Source organism: Mustela lutreola, chromosome 17 (assembly GCF_030435805.1).
Source record: "Mustela lutreola isolate mMusLut2 chromosome 17, mMusLut2.pri, whole genome shotgun sequence".
In the NCBI taxonomy this organism is placed as follows: Eukaryota; Metazoa; Chordata; class Mammalia; order Carnivora; family Mustelidae; genus Mustela; species Mustela lutreola.
Genome location: NC_081306.1, coordinates 29,330,468 through 29,347,429, shown reverse-complemented (window position 1 = coordinate 29,347,429; position 16,962 = coordinate 29,330,468). Strand labels below are relative to the sequence as shown.

The 16,962-nt window shown below is 48.3% G+C and overlaps 1 long non-coding RNA gene across 3 annotated transcripts in view; it reads right to left on the bottom strand.

The window, feature by feature from the left end:
- Positions 1 to 16,962, bottom strand: part of LOC131819851 (uncharacterized) — an 84,979-nt gene that overhangs the window by 11,228 nt on the left and 56,789 nt on the right. The window contains exons 1-2 of one of the 3 annotated variants that reach the window (XR_009349347.1): positions 8,684 to 8,770; positions 129 to 188 (exon numbers count right to left, since the gene is read on the bottom strand). This is a non-coding gene — a long non-coding RNA (uncharacterized LOC131819851). Of the gene's footprint in view, positions 1 to 128; positions 189 to 2,440; positions 2,528 to 8,683; positions 8,771 to 16,962 lie in introns of those variants that run through there. The other 2 variants (XR_009349349.1, XR_009349348.1) reach the window with 2 other exon arrangements.

Sequence of the window (16,962 nt, the reverse complement as noted above, 5' to 3'; positions counted from 1 at the left end):
TTAGAGAGACATTCTGTTCTTAATATATTTCAAATATTCTACACAAGGCAAAGTGGATCCAAGTAATCTGTAGGCAAAATAAGATTTTAGAGAAGTATATATTTCCAACAGTATTTATAAAATATTACCTTTATGTAAGGCATCATCCTGGACTTTGTGGAGAACACACAAAGGAGTAAGAAGTGGCCCTTCAAGAAACATATAAAATATCAAGGTTTAACATGAAGCAGCATGTCTTCTCTAAGTAAAAACACATTGTACCAACTGACTTTACTGAAACTTTATATTTATTGCTCTCGTTTTAGGTCATAGTGTCCTTCTGCATGCAGGCTGCTATAACGGACATGATATAGACTGAATAGCTTATAAAGAACAGGAATTTATTTCTCACAGTTCTAGAACTGAGAAGTTCAAGACTAAGGAAGGGGCAGATCCAGGGAGAGCCCACTTCCTCATAGATGGCTATCTTCTCACTGTAAACGTACATGATGAATGAATCAAGAGAACTCTCTGGGGTCTCCTTTAAAAGGACTGTCATCCCACTTATGACCTAATCACCTCCCAAAGGCCCCTATGTTTTAATACTATCACTTCCAGAGTTAGATTTCATAATATGATTTTGGGAGACACAAACATTCACACCATAGTATATATAAACAAAAAAAGACACAAAAACAACAAACAACAAAAATTATTTTAACTACCTATTATTTTCAACTACATAAAATTTTAATTTGTTTCTATATAATATTAAATAACTCATTTGAGTGATTCACTTATATCCAATGCATCTGAGTGCAATTAAATTTGCTTACCCAACATATCCAGCAGCACATTTCTTCAGACTATCCCATTCCCCACCTTACAGGATTTACCACAATTAGAAGACAGGGGATAGAGGATAGATAGATAGATGTATACGTAAACACACTTGTACATACACATATGCACAATTTTCCCTGTTAATGATACTCATGCAAATAAAATTGAAGCTCAAGGAAACCTGTCTTGTGTGTTACTTAATATCCAGTTTTTAGTCAACATCCAAAAACAAATAATCCAATAAAAACCTGGATAGAAGACATGAACAAGTGTTTCCCCAAAGAACACATTCAAATGTTCAGTAGATACATGAAAAGATGTCCATCATCATGTATCATCAGGAAATTGCAAAGCAATACTAGAAAGACATACCACCTCACACCTGTCAGAATGGCTAAAATCAACACTACAAGAAACAAAAAGTGTTGGAGAGAATGTGAAAAAGTAACACTTGTGGGGGCTGCCTGGGTGGCTCAGTGGGTTAAGCCTCTGCTTTCAGGTCAGGTCATGATCTCAGGGTCCTGGAATCAAGTCCCACATCGGGCTCTCTGCCAGGCATGGAGCCTGCTCCCTCCTCTCTCTCTCTCTACTTGTGATCTCTCTCTGTCAAATGAATAAAATCTTAAAAAAAAAAAGAAAAAGTAACAATTGTGAACTGTTGGTGGTGATGCAAACTGATACAGCCATATTTGAAAACAGTATGGAATTTCCATAAAATTTAAAAATAGAAGTCCTTTGTGATCCAACAATCCTGTTGGTGTGTATTTACCCAATGAATATAAGAAAACTTATTCAAAGGGATGCTAGCACCCCTATGTTTATAGCAGCATTATTTGTAAAGCTAAGATATGGAAAGAGCCCAAGTATCCATCAATTTATGAACAAATAAAGAATAAGTGGTATGTATATACAATGGAATTTTAATCTGCCATAAAAAAGACTGAAATCTTGCCATTTGCAATAACATGGATGGAACTAGACAGCATAATGCTAAAAGTGAAATAAGTCAGTCAGAGAAAGACAAATACCTTTACTCATATATGGAATAAAAGAAAAGGAAACAAACAAGCAAAGGGGAAAATAATAAGACATAGAAAGAGAAACAAAGCAAGAAACAGACATTTCATTACGGAGAGCAAACTGATGGTTACTTGAGGGGATCGGAAAGGAGTGATGGATTAAATAAGTGATGGGGGTTAATTAGAGCACTTGTCATGATGAGCACTGAGTGCTATATGTTATATTGTACACATGAAACTAATACAACCATATATGTTAACTAACTGGATTTCAAATGAAAACTTTTTTAAAATCCCAGTTTTTAGCTCACATTCTGGCTTACAAAAGGGATTTAGTCAGGAATTTGGAAATTAGTTAATGAACAAATAAGGGGTGAACAGGCAGTTGTTAGATAAAATTACTATCCTTTCTGGCATGATCTTATACCTTTTATCTAGAATTATTTTTAGCACATTAGACTCTTCTTATTTTATTTTGAGTCATTAAACAAAAATTTCCTCAAAAGACCTTAGACTCCATCCAATTTGAGCAACACTGTGAGAGAGGAAATGGTGTCAAGGAGGAAAAAAAAAAAAAAGATGAAACTACATGTGTTTACTAGTGAATGCATAGTTCTTCCACAGAAGAAGCTCTAAATGGTCATGGCTCCAGCTTTATATGTGTTCAGTCATATGTTCAGAAGTAGGTAACACTATCAAAAAATATAAAGCATCTGAGATTATTTTCCCTTATTTGAAAGCTGGTGTATGAGTCTGCCGTGGTTTCTTGGGTGTTGATAGAAGACGCAGACTCATGGTTCAGAAATAATATAGTTTATTATTCACAGCAATAGAGGTAGCCAGAATATTAACAGTATTTGTGTGTGTGTGTGTGTGTGTGTGTGTGTGTGTTTGTGTGTGTGTGTGTGTGTGTGTGTGTGTAGGGGTGGGAGTTATATATCAGTTCTGAGCCTCAGTTCCCACAAAAAGAATCAAAACAGAGGCAGATAATATTTGCAAACACAACAGGTTAAGTTAAAAAAAAAAAGATACTATTTCTGTCTTCCAAGTCTATTCAATACAACCATCTTCAAAGGATGGTCTAGAACAAATAATAAATGCAGAAATGTAAGCAACCAATTGAAAAGTGTCTCCCAAGAAACACACTTTGAGAGTCTTCATTTGACAAAAATACTATAGGATATTACATGGATCAGGTGCATTGAATACTGGAAGGTTAAAATTACAAGGGACCAAATATTTTTAAGCAGTTCTGGCATCCAGTAGAGTTCAAATAGGTTTTATAAGATTGAGGAAAGAAGCCATCAAAACCTGGGCCCAGGGGCGCCTGGGTAGCTCAGTGGGTTAAGCCTCTGCCTTCGGCTCAGGCCATGATCTCAGGGTCCTGGGATCGAGCTCTGCATCAGGCTCTGTGTTCAGCAGGGAGCCTGCTTCCCCCTCTCTCTCTGCCTCTCTGCCTACTTGTGGTCTCTGTCTGTCAAATAAATAAATAAAATCATAAAACAAAACAAAAAACCTGGGCCCAATTTTCCCAAAAGTATGATTCTGATCCCAAAAGTATGATTCTGATTCTAGTCTCTATGATGTTATCCCTTGAAGACAATGTCTCTAATTGACTTGAATTAGTTTACTAAAGAGCATACCCCCATTTGTTGTAGGAGATGAACAATATTTTAACCTATGCTCACGTAAGTAACTTGGTGCATAATCCCTTTTCTATTAAACCATAGTGCAAGGACCAATGCCGCGTTTTTGAGAGAACCCCAAGCTATTTTTCTAGAATGGCCGTATGCCTATATATCAGGCGTCCTGTTTTCACTCCCTTTGTGGAGCACCTACCCTGGAGGTCATGTAATAACCAATGACCAAAAAACAATCAAAAAGCCCAAACATCCAGGTCGAAGTGCCATCCCTGCCTGGAGATGAGTAGACTGCTCAACAGATCCCGGGCAGGCATCTCAGACCAGGCCTGTGCTGGGGAAGCTGGTTGCTGGCTTTGGGCGCAATCAGGAAGCCAGCAAACTGACTGGAGAGTGCAGCCAGGGTTAACAGGACTGATGACCTTTTCGCAGCCAGGCCATGGGCGGACACCCGCTCAGGGAGCCAGGCTAGGAGTCTGCCCAGAGCCGGCGCTGGCCACGCTTGCAGCCCCCCAGGGCTTCGGTCCCGCGCCCCAGCCCGGGCCGGCCTCAGGAGGGAGGGGGGCGGGGGCGGCGCAGAGAAGGGGCTTTGCTAATTGCCAAAGCGGGTAGTGAGCTCGGGGAGGACTCAGGAGGGATGGGGGCGGGGGCGGGTCGAGGGCGGCGGGAGAAGGGACTTTGCTAATTGCCAAAGCGGGAAGTAAGCTCTCGGAGGATGTGGCGGAGAGTCTGGGAGGAGGTGGAGCGGCTGGCGGAGGAAAGGCACGCAGCGCCGCGGTGCTGTGCTGCGGCCCAGTCGGGACTGCAGGACCCACCGGACTCGCCGTCCGTGGGCTCCTGCGTGAGGCCCTGCAGTCCCGCTCCTGCTGCCTGCTGCCCCTTCCCGCCCCAAGGCTTCTCCGAACCACCCTCTGCGCACAGGTAAAGTTACACCGCGCCGCGCCCTCACCAGGAGCAGAAAGCTGGGGACGCGACCTGGGGGCGGGGAGGGGGGTTGTCTAGGCCCAGCCTCCCAGGAACCCCAGGGCACCGGGACCACCCCGGACGCTGGGCCGAACCCGGGTCCGCATGGGGTCGGGCTGGGGACAGTGCCTTGCGAGGTGCCCCCCACCAGCGGGCGCACTAGCCCCCATCGTTGGGCACCCCCACTCCCGCGTGCTGAGGACCACCTTCCCTCCCCAGCCTTGGCCCCGCTGCTTTTGTTCTGGACTTGGGATCCCAGGTGGAAACTAGACCCTCAGACCTCCCTGGCAGCAAGGAGGGCAGGGAGGGATTCTTGGTCTTCTGCCCTGGCTCTTCCTCTCTCCCCATTCACAAGCCTTCTGGCTTCCCTTTCCTCTCCTCATTGTCAGTTTTATTAAATGGTTTTCTTCTGCATGTTGACCCGAAGAGCTATTTCATGAAAGAATATACACGAAACTGAGTCGGAGCCCACCTGTGAGAGCCCACCTGTAGAGGCCTTTCTTTAGAATGGTCTCTGGTTCTAGCCTCAGTTCAGAATACTGCATGTACCTGAGGACCTAGTCCAGATGTTTCTTTCATCTCTGACTTGAATTTGAAATCCTCCTCAGACTTCAGCTTCCAGGATTTCTCCAGTCCTTGCTCTCCCACTGTCTTGGTGGGGATCCGCCATGAGTGTTGAACCCAGGAATGAATGAATGATATATACCACAGATCGCTGGGGCTTTGTCTTGTTTTGCTGAGGTTGGAAAGGCTTGGGAGAGACCCCCTGTATGCAGATACAGAGCAGCATGCAATTGCTTAGATAAACGTGATCCCCACTATATTGCTTGGGCATTGAACATTTCGCCCTTAACCTGTGGCTTGAGCAGTTAGGAGGAGACAATCTGGAGGTGAATCAGAAGATGGCTGAATCCACATGGTGGTGGTCTGGGTTTGGGAGATTTTCCTGGAGATTCAAACGAAAGATCTAAATTCTTCCAGTGGGGAGTGGTAAACATTTTATGGATGGGAGATGGAAAATAAATGGTCTGGTTAACCTTTCCCTCCCCCTCAAAACCCATTATTTGAAAAAACAAAAAGAGAAGTGAAGGGAGAAATCCTCCCACTCCCATCCCCACTCACCTCCATAGCCACCTCCTCTTCCAAGAACCGAACAAACAAGGTGCCAAGAAGTGTTAGGTACCAGCAGTGGTCTCAGATCTCATTCAAGGATCATGGTGAAAGGCATTCAGAGATTGTGGGGGCACAGGGATCCAATTAAGGGGGACAAGTTTAAGGTTTGCCTGGCCCCCTAAAAATTAATGGCACTAGAGAAGATGAGTTTTGGGAACTATAGGTTAATGGATACAATGTGTAAAAAGCTTCAGTGAGTCATGGTGGGAAGAGGCCATGAGGGCAGCAAATACAGTCTTAGATGATGTTATTAATAGCACTACAGGCTCTAGATTTCCTGTGGTGGCAAGACCAGCCCGGCCAAAGTGGATACTCACAACCTGGAACAGAGGGTCTTGGAGATCCCAGCACGTGAGTTATGATGAGAAGGTAAAATGATAGGAGGTGTCCTTTGGAAGGGCTGTCTCCTTGACTTTAAAAGGGAGAACCCACATCTGTAGGTGAAATCTTTTTGGCTACAAAGAGGGCCGAGGCCTCCTAAGGTCAAGGTCTCCTCGTCACTTGCAAAGATGTTGAAGAACATATTCAGACATTTCAAAGATGTCCTCATGTCCATCGGTTCCCACTCTGGAATTCTATCAATAAGGTGAGAGTTCCTCTAGTTGCAAAAAAGATCTAAAAAGACGTCCCTTTCTCATGTAATTTCTGTAACCTCCAGGGCACACCCACCTCCACCTTCCAGCTCTGTAATGAAGCCACAGCTGGTGCCAATTTGTGGAACTCCTTAAAGGCTATTCTCCCTTATATACCCCCGGACCAAGTTCCCATGCTCCCTCACCTGATTTCCTGCACTCACCTCCCACCTGGTGTGTTCACACCTGCAAGTGCCTTTTACCAACCCCTTTGCCAAAAGGCAGCCAGAGTGACCTTTCAAAGACCTATCAGTTCCTGGCATTTGTCTCCATAGAAATCTGCACTGATCTTCTAACAAATTCCCAGTCCTCCAAAGGCACCCATAATCCTCGCATCAGTTTCTTCATAGCCCTCCAACTGACTGATGCCTGTTCTGCCCCATCTCTCTGCCCTTCAACCACACTGCCTCCCTCTTCCTGTGGAGACCCCTCATGGCGCCTGCCTCCAAGCACAGGTGATTCCCATTGATGGGAAGACCCTCTTCCTCTCCCCTATCTCCCCACTCCAGTTACTCCCAGTTATTCCTGAGCTCACAAGCCCCATGGTACACACTCTCCATGCAGCCTGCTCTCTCTTTTCTAGCACTGGCCTCCGTTTCTAGCTGTGGTTGTGTCATGGATGTCCCTCCCCAGCCAGCCTCCAAGCTCTCCTTCCCTTTAGCTCCAACACCTGACACAGTGCCTGGCACGTAGTAAGCCCTGGCTAGCTTCTAAGAGCCTCACTGAGGGACTGAAAGCATTTTAAAAACGTCACCACGTAGGCTCCAAACTGTAGGCAGAAAAATCTTTGCCTGGATTGACATTTTAGAGACGTATTCGTCAAGTTGGATATGTTCACTGACTTTACCTTGTAAAATTAAAAAAAAAAAAAAGGACCTCTGTATCGCTTCGCATCTAACGAAGGCACATGTATACTATTAGACCACGTTATGAGCTTAATGGAAGGAGACAAGATGTTTTCGCTAAGAAAATGTATAAGACTGTTGAGGTCAAGTGGGAGGAAACAGTCCATTTGTTGGAGCATTGCTATCTTACTCTATCACAGCCACTCATAAAAATCTGACACGGGGTGAGTCAGAATTGTCTGTCGGAGATGAGTCAGATCTTGCTCATGTTCCTACAGACATGAAATCCAGGAATGAAGAAGGAGGCTTTGAAAGCCTGGGTTGAGGAGGCGGTGTGGTTCACTGCGATGAGCTAAGTGCCCAGGGCCACCGGAGGACATGCGGGCCTGTGTCCTTCCTTTGTTCTGGGGTCCCTCTTGCACCATGTGGTGAGGCTGGTGGCTGGGAGCAGCTCAGGACAGGACCCGGTGGCATCTTACCTCTCCCACCCTCCTGTGGGCTCCAGTGGGCTCCAGTAGGTCCCAGGGGACAGCCTGCCTTCCTTGCAAAGCCCAGTAGCACTGGGAGCAGAAACTGGGACCAAAGAGTGAGCACCCTGTTTGACAAGCTGGACCAGCCACCTCTTCTCCAGATGCAGGGGGAGCCCTGGCATGCTGACTCCTCCCTTCTCCCTTTCCCCTTTCCTCTCTTCCTCCCTCTTCCCTTCCCCTCTCTCCTTCCCTGGTGGTGCCCTTTCCCAATGCCCACTTCATCCCTTTTCCTTTCTACATGCCTGTCTTCTAGAGTTTCTTCTCTTTCCTCCCCATTACTTCCCTTCATCTGAATCTCCTCTTTGGTCCCTTTGTCCCTGCTCTCTGCTCCTCCTCCCCTTCCCTGGCCCCTGTTCCCCTCCATCCCGACTGCAGGCAGAGCTGGACTAACATGCTCACTTGCTAGCTCAGCCACCCTCCAGAGAATCACTCCTTGGTGGCCACCTTCCTGACCCCCTGGTCCCTTCTCCACTTGTTCAGATATTGCTCTGAAGTCTGAGGAGGACAGAGGCGGGGCTGCCACAGAATCAGGCCAGAGGAGAACCAAACCATGTGTCCACACTGTCCCCCAGCACTGCTGCTCTGAGAGCTTTCAGAGTCCTCAACAGGGTTAGGATTTAGGGGCTTCTTCAGAACCGGGAGTGAAAACAACCATAGGTCAAAAGAAAAGCTATGGCCCCCACACAAAAATAATAATCACAAATGAAAACTATGTAAACTCTGAAGTCCCAAAGTCGAAGAATTGCCTTGAATCTGTCGCCAGAAAGCACCCAAGGCCTCACTCTCTGGGTTCTGGGTGCCCTGGGAATGGCAGGAGGCTCTGACATGCTCCTGCCAAACGATGGGGGCTAGCCCGCCCACTGGCGGGGGGGTGGGGGTTACTTCGTGCAGCGCTGTCCCCGGCCAGACCCCTGGCGGACGGGGTGCAGGGAGGCGTCCGGGGTGTTCCCGGTGCCCTGGGGTTCGCGGGAGGCTGGGCCCCGACACCCACCCACCCCGCTCGTGCTCGTGGCCCGGGTTTTCTGCTCCAGGTGAGGGCGCGGTGCGGTATCACTTTACCTGTGAGCAGAGGGTCCTCCGGAGAAGATATGGGGCGGGGAGGGGCAGCAGGCAGCGGGAACAGGACAGCGCGGCCTCGGAGGCTAGGCTGGAGCACGGGAGCGCAAGGGCGGCGAGTACTGTAGGTCCTGCAGTCCCGACTGGGCCGCAGCACAGCACCCTGGCGCTGCGCGCCCCTCCTCCGCCAGCCCCTCCACCTCCTCCCGGACTCTCCTCTGCATCCTCCTCGCGCTCACTTCCCCCCTCAGGAATTAGCAAAGCCCCTTCTCCGGGCCGATCCCGCCCCGCCCCCGCCCCCCTCCCTCCTGAGTCCTCCGCGAGCTCACTTCCCGCTTTGGAAATTAGCAAAGCCCCTCTCTGCGCCGCCCCCGCCCCCCTCCCGCCTGAGGCCCGGGCCCTGGCTGGGGTGCACGGCAAAGCCCAGGCGGGCTGCGAGCATTGCCAACGCCCACTCTGGGCAGCCTCCTAGCCTGGCTCCCTGAGCAGGTGTCCTCGCGCGGCCTGGCTGCAAAAAGATCATCAGTCCTAAATGCCAGCTGCACTCTTGGGTCAGTTTGCTGGCTTCCAGATTGCGCCCAAAGCCAGGAACCAGCTTCCCCAGCACAGGCCTGGGCTGAGATGCCTGCCCGGGATCTGTCTGAGCAGTCTCCTCTTCTCCATGCAGGGATGGCACTTCGACCTGGATGTTTGGGTTTTTTGTTTGTTTTTTTTGGTCATGGGTTATTACATGACCTCCAGGGTAGGTGCTCCACAAAGGGAGTGAAAACAGGACACCTTGATATATAGGCATACGGCCATTCTAGAAAAATAGCTTGGGGTTCTCTCGGAAACGCGGCATTGGTCCTTGCATTATGGTTTAATAGAAAAGGGATTATGCACCAAGTTACTTAAATGAGCATAGGTTGAAATCGTTTACTGAGAGTAAATATGTAAAATAGTTATATTTTAACTATAAATCTATCATCAATCATAAATCTATTACACGAAGGTTACAGGCAATTGAAATGCAAGAGCACTCTCTTCAGGGTTTTAAATAATCCGTGTCTGTCTTGGCACATGAGAATGCAAAGATAGGAAATGGTTTGTAAAAGATCATATAATAGCTTTTACTAATTCTATTTATTTGACAGACAGAGATCACAAGTAGGCAGAGAGGCAGGCAGAGAGAAAGATGGGGAAGCAGGCTCCCCGCCAAGCAGAGAGCCTGATGAAGGGCTGGATCCCAGGACCCTGAGATCATGACCTGAGCCCAAGGCAGAGGCTTAACACGCGGAGCCACCCAGGCGCCCCCAGATGAAATACATTTCTGACTTAGAAACTCCATATAGAATTTTTTTGTCCATGATGACAACTGAAGAAAATGTGTCATCCCTAAACCTAACCTTAACCCCTAACAACGCTGAAACCTAAGCTGACCTTAAAGCCCAAACTAGAACCCTGAATCCCAAACCTGAAATGGAACCCAAAGCCTGTACCTGAGCCCTGGATCCAAGCCCTGAACCACGAACCCAAACCCTAAACCAGACCTCCAAGTCATGAACCCTGAACCCAAATCTCAGCATGAAGCCAAACCCCAAATTTGACCTTGAACTTTATCCCCTAAGCCCTGAGTCTTAAAGCCTAAATCATAAACTTAAAGCCCTAAACTATAACTCTGTTCCCTTGTCCTTCACTCTAAATCCTCACCCTAACACTAAACCCAAAGCCTGATCTAGAACTCTGACTAAAACCTGAACCTGAACCCAAATTCAAACCCTTCACCACACTTTGCTTATGCACTTGCCATTGATGGATATTTGCAGTTTCTACCTTTTGATTCTTGTGAACATTGTTTGGGTTGGGGGCTAGGGTTAGGGTCTTGGATTAGGGTAGGGTCCAGGCTTGAGACCAAGTTGAGGTCAGAGTGTGGGTCTGCATCAGGGCCATGTTCAGTGCCACTCTTTGGGTCAAGGACTGTTGTAATTCCACATTGTTTCCAATTCATTGTTCCTTAGCTATTTGGGGGGAAGTTGGGGGGTATTGGGCTCCATGCAGCTTGAATTTCCGGAATGAAATGGCGTCAGCTGGACCCCGGGAGGGAGCAGGACCTTCCACTGAAGGGTGAGCTCCCACAGTCCTGCACTGCCTTCCACCGCCTGCAGAGGGCGCCAGACCGCAGCTCCCGCCCTGAGCCCAGGCTGCGCAGCCACAGCTGGGTTCGGAGCCCCGGAGCCCCGCCTCTTCAGGACCCACTGTGGAGACTTCTGGAGAATGTGGGGCGCCTCCCACCCTGACAGGACAAGCTGAGGAGGGTGTGGCTCTGCAGCCACACTGACCGGACCCGTTGTGGAGGACGCGCCCACACTGGCAGCAGTCCGACCTCCTAAGGACTCTGGAGGAGGTGAGGAGAAGCCGCCTGAGTGGACTGTCAAGGGGTTCGTGGTCTCAGGACCCCACAGAGGAAGGGCGCCCTGTGTAGACACTGGGGCTTCCGTCGTTTTGTGTGAGGAGACGTGGCCTCCTGCTGTGCTGTGCGCGGGGCTGTGGGGTCCCCCCTTTCTGGGCTCGGGTGCTCCTCGGTCCTTGTCTGTGTTTGTGTGCTCGCGGATTCGGTTCCTGGGGCTCCTCAGATGGTCTGCAGTCAGGGAGCGTCCGCCTGCTTCGGTGCTTGTGCTCCCCCCACCTCAGCCCTGCGGGGTCCTTCCCGTGTCCACACCCACTCCAGGCTTGTGCCGAGTCCCGAAATTCAGGAGCCAGAGTGAGGACTCTGTAGACGGTTTTGGGGAGAGTAGGTATTTTCCCAGTGTGGGTTCTTCCCTGAGCACAGTGCCTCCCCATCTCCGTGTGTCCCCCTCCCTGTCTGTCGTCATTGTTGCAGGGCTGTCAGAGGACAGGTCTGTCACCTTCTTGGTTCAGGGGCCTCCCGGGTATCTTGCTGCCTTGGATGCAGGTGTAAATGAGATCGTTCTCCGTAGTCTCTTTCTGATGGTTCCTTCTGAGCACGTAGGAGTGCCACTAATTTGTGCATATTGATTTTTTTCCTTGCAAGTTCTTGAATGTATTAGTTCGATTTGCCTTAAACTCCATCTGCCAGTTATTTGACCAGCAGCATGGGTTTATTTGGGAAGAGCAGAGAATGGCAGTCTGGGCTGAGCAAGCTACGGTCCCATCACAGGCAAGTGCGAGAAACAAAGGAGAGGAACATTATTTCATGGAGGAGGAAGAAGTTGGGAAGGGTGCTTGAAGGAAAGTCCCCTGGAGAAAGGCAGAGTGATGGAGAATTCTCACCAGCTGAGCTGCAAAGCTCCTACAAAAAGTCAGGAGATGAACCTCCGGCTTCCCCTGTGGGGCCTGGAATTGGTGAGTCTCTCCTGTGGGGGATTGCAATGTGGGGTCTGTAATGGGCACTGAGCACCAGGCGCCCCCTTCCAGCCTCCCCTTCTGGCATCCCCCGTCCACTTTACTGGCGCTTCCCTTCCTGCTTTTGCACAGTTCTAACCAGCTTGTGGTGGAAGGTTGTGGAAAACTGAAATTCCAAGTCCACTGCTTCTACTGCACCTGAGATACAGGGGTCCATTATTTAATCCTCCCATGAGTCTCTTGCTAACATGTGTCCTCTCCATGTTGGGTGACCTGGATCTGGGAGGGCTTGGCCTCCATCCCAAAGTCTGATGTTCTCCCTGCTTCCGTGTCGTCGTGCTAACATGGATGTTTGGAAGAGTCATTTCCTCTGCGGTGATTTCAAAGTGCAGTCAGCTTGTTATAGCAGCACAAATACGTGCTGTCTCCACACTCAGATTCCCCAGCCGTCATTTCTTTACCACGTTTGCCACTTCACACGGGATGCTTCAGTGTGTTTGATCCCACACCAGGACAATGTCCTGCAGAACCACCACATAACCTGAAATGAGGAGATCATTACAGAACCCATCCAAGGGTTAGTGTTAGGGACCAGGGACATGGCAGGACTAACCTGAAGACCCCATGGAGAGCTGTCTGGGTGGCTGAGTTGACAGTGTACGTGAGGGTGTCTGGCTCTGGCTTTGTGTCCAGGAGTCAGCTCTGTGTGGGTGTGTCCTCAGCTGGGCATGCAGATTTCTGCTCCTCTGAATCCTTTCCGGAGTTCCAAATGGCACAGTTTCCTTCTGGGCGGCAGGCTGAGTCCTCTGGGATTGCCCAGGTGTCCCCAAATTGTAGGGCACCTACTGCAAGGCCTTAGGGGTCAGAATCCTGAGAACCAAACCAAAGGTTATGGTTAGGGCCCACCACATGGCAGGCCCGATCTGCCAGCACTCTGTCCATCTTTCTGGGGGAGGGGGCAGTCGAGGGATTTGTTCAGGGTGAGTGTCAAGCTCCAGGTTTGCATCCAGGGGCCTGCTGAATATGGGGGTGTCCAGAGGTAGGAATGCAGATTTCAGTTCCTCTGAATCCTTTCTGGGGTTCCAAATGGCATGGTTCCTTTCAGGGTGGCAGGGTGAGTCCTATGGTGTTCCTACTGTCTTCAATCTCTGAGGCTTTGGAGCCAGGCCGTCGGGGACAGACCTCTCAGGACAGAATCTAGGCTTAAGAGTTTGTGCCTATGGGCATGGCTGCACTGATCTGAAAGCACTGTGGCGAGGATCACAGGGGTCTGAGTTGAGAGCATGGTTCAGGATCAGTATCAAGGTCTGGGTTTGTGTCCAGGGGACCGCTGAATGTGGGGGTGGTCTCAGATGTTCAAGACGATTTCCCCTACTCTGAATCCTTTCCAGCATTCCAAATAGCCGGTGGCAAGCTGAAATCTCTGGGATTTCTCAGGTCTTGCCCTTGCCCTTGCAAGGGCAAGATACTTTTTACAGTAAAAGAATTCACCAGATGAGCTGAACAGCAGAAAAGACACAGCTCAGGAGTAAATCAGTGAACAGGAATATCATGCCAAAATCTTCTTTGAGAACACACTACAGAGCAAGGGAAGATAGGAGAGAAAGCTGAGATATAAAGGACAAACCCTCCAACTTTCCAACATCATTCCCTACTTGTTTATTTCCATTGCTGTCAGCTCCTCCCCAGTCAAAAATAAGTCACCTGAGCCAGCCTTTTTTCTTCCTGAGTTTGGGGCACTGCAAAGCCCACCAGAGGGGCCAAGGGCACCCCTGTACCTGCTGAGCTGAGCCCATTTGTACCCCAACATGGAGAAGGTACCAGCCTGGCCCTCTGGTGCTCCATGGTCTGTGGCAGTCCTTCCTTCTGGACCCTGCTTTGCTGCTCTTCCTTCCCTAACCCTGGTCTCAAACTAGGGATTGCTCCTGGAGGAGGAACTCAGGGAGATGAGGCTCAGGAGGGCCTCCCTGCCTGGAATCTCCGTGTGAGGAGTGCACAGCCAACAGATTTTGCGCAGGGACTTGCAAAATGCAGAGAGGCAGATTTCCTTTCTCTCTTTCTCTCTCTCTCTCTCTAGCCTCATACCAACCGGGAGTTCTTAGAACTTTCTTCAGTGACTTCTAGGTGTAGCTTGGCCACTATTTCCACAGAAAGGCCACTTGAGCATGATCAAACCCACGTATAAGCAATTACATTAAAAAAAAAAAACAATAAGCCAATGCACACAGACCTTTGACAGCAGCACAGGACGCTCAAGGGACCAGAGTTCCTACCTTGGGCAATAGTGGTAGAGGCCGGGTTCTGCCACGCAGGTCCCTAGACCTTTGGCAGTTTCCATGATTGCAAATCCAGACATTCAGAATCCTGAGGGGCAACATACTAACCACAAAAGAGCAAAAATTCATCAGGATTCAGAGAGTGGAAATCCATTTGTACTGGAAAAGAAAGAAGTAGGCTTGCTGTGAATCCAGCAGGGAGGACAGGCATAGATAAAGGCTGGTGTATGGGTCACGGAAACTATTGTTTCTCAAGGGTCATGCTGTCTCTGTAAAATGCTATGAGGACTGTCTCTTGGGGAACTCCTGCTTTCCTACCAGTGACGCCCCCAGATTCTGCTTTGCTAGTCCCATGGATTCCTGGGGATACCCAGTTGATAAGCTACGCTGTCCTCATGACAACACTTGCTAATGGACTGAATGTGTGTGTCTTGTCCCAATTCAGATGTTGAAGCCCTGACCCTCAAGGAGTGCCATCAGGAGGTATGGGCTTTGAGAGGTGATGAGGTCATGAGATTGGAACACTTGTGAATGAGATAAAAGCACTTCTGAGAAAAGACCTGAGAGATTGTTCTGCCAGCTGTCATCCATGCAAGGCTACAACAGAAATATGGGCATCTATAGATAATGAAGCAGTCTCTTGCTAGATATCAGATCTCCCAGGATCTTGCTTTTGGACTTCTCAGTCTCTAGAACTGCAAGGAATAGTACATGTTTTGCTGTTTCAGCCACCCAGTCTGTCATCATTTGTTGCAGCAACTTGAACTGAATAAGGCAGAGCCCAAGTCCTGGTTAATCCCTGCTTCTACTCATTTCCCCTCAGAAAGAGCTTCTAATCCAGAACTGACCTCTGCTTTCCATTCACGTGCTTCAGACTCCTTCTGTGAGAGCCCAGACTTTGTAAAAGACTCTTCCCTCATGGCAACCAGCATTCTGTGACTCCTGAGGAATGTCCTCCCTGACTATATTGAGTCAATCAATCTGATTTTGATTCTGGAGTCCCAGGATCAAGGACTGCATCAGGCTCCCAGCTTCATGGGGAGTCCGCTTCTCCCTCTGACCTTCTCCCCTCTCATGCTCTCTCTCTCACTCTCTCTCTCTCTCTCAAATAAATAAATAAAAATCTTTTAAAAATCTGATTTTAACGGACCATAAGCTTGTTCTTGCTGGTCTTTGGAAGATTAGGCATTAGCCCTTCGGAGAAAGTTCTGAATGTCTGCTTCATGAAGGGGTGAACTGTGTCCCCAAAGTCTAATCACAGATGCTGAGACAAATCCTCCCAGGTGCTGGTTTTTCAAAGCACTTAATGCTTTGGCTTTGAAGTTCCTCACTTGACAGTTCTGCTTTAATCAGTTTGTGACAAAACAACCAATTGGTGGTGGATGCAAAGTGCACTGATAAAGTTAATGTCAGGGAACAATTTTTTGAGTATCAAGCATGTGCATGTGTGTGCACACACATATCCATGTGCTAAGCATTATGGTAAATGTCTGACAAGAACTAAAACATCAAAATGTCAGGATACCCCATTAGCTGATATTTTTATTATTCCTACATCCTAAACTATGAAAATCAGGGTCAGAGAATAAGAAGTGGCAAAAAGAATCAAGATTTGAGGCAGTTCGATTTCACAGCCAGCCTTGATCAATAGGCATGTACACCTGTGTCTACTTTCAGCTCTGTGTAACCTTGCCATAACCTTGGATAAGCCATTCATCTCTCAAGTTCAGGTTCTTGGTCCAAAGAGGGAAGGGGCACAGGTTGAGTACCTCCGGTGGGACTTCCTGGCAGGCTTGTTCATCCAAGCATTCCTGTTTCAGTTTGAGTAATTGAATCAAGTCTTTGTTTTACCGAAGGCCAAGCTTGTCCAGTGTGTCCATGCCACCAGCCAACAACATTTGTCCATGCCATGTAACAACTGAGCAACGTTCATAGGAATGGGGGGAGGAAAAGATGTCCACAGGTGTTGACAGATGTTCTGCATGGAGGGACAGGAGCTGGGGCCATCACCTGCTGTTTCTAGTGGCCTTCTCTGTCGAGTTAAAATAAATGGCAATAATTTGCAACGACAGGGATGAAAGTAGAGGGTATTATGCCAAGCGAAATAAGTCAGTCAGAGAAAGACAATTATCATATGATCTCACTCATATGTGGAGTTTAAGAAACAAAACAGAATCATAGGGGAGTAAAGGAAAAAAATAAAACAAGATGAAGTCAAAGAGGGAGACAAACCAGAAGAGACTTTAAAAAAAAAAAAGATTTTTATTTACTTATTTGACAAACAGAGATCACAAGTAGGCAGAGAGGCAGAAAGAGAGAGAGAGGAGGATGCAGACTCCCCAGGGAGCAGAGAGCCTGATGTGGGGCTCGATCCCAGGACCCTGAGATCATAACCTGAGTTGAAGGCAGAGGCTTTATCCCACTGAGCCAGCCAGGTACCCCTCAGAAGAGACTCTTAATCACAGTAAACAAACTGAGGGTTCTTGGAGGGGAGGGGGATGGGTGGATGGGGTAACTGGGTGATGGACATTAAGGAAGGCATGTGATACAGTGAGCACTGGGTGTTATAAAAGACTGATGAATCACTAACCTGTATGTCTGAAACTAGTATTATATGTTAATTAATTGTATTTAGATTAAAATTTTCTTTAAAAATAATTTTAA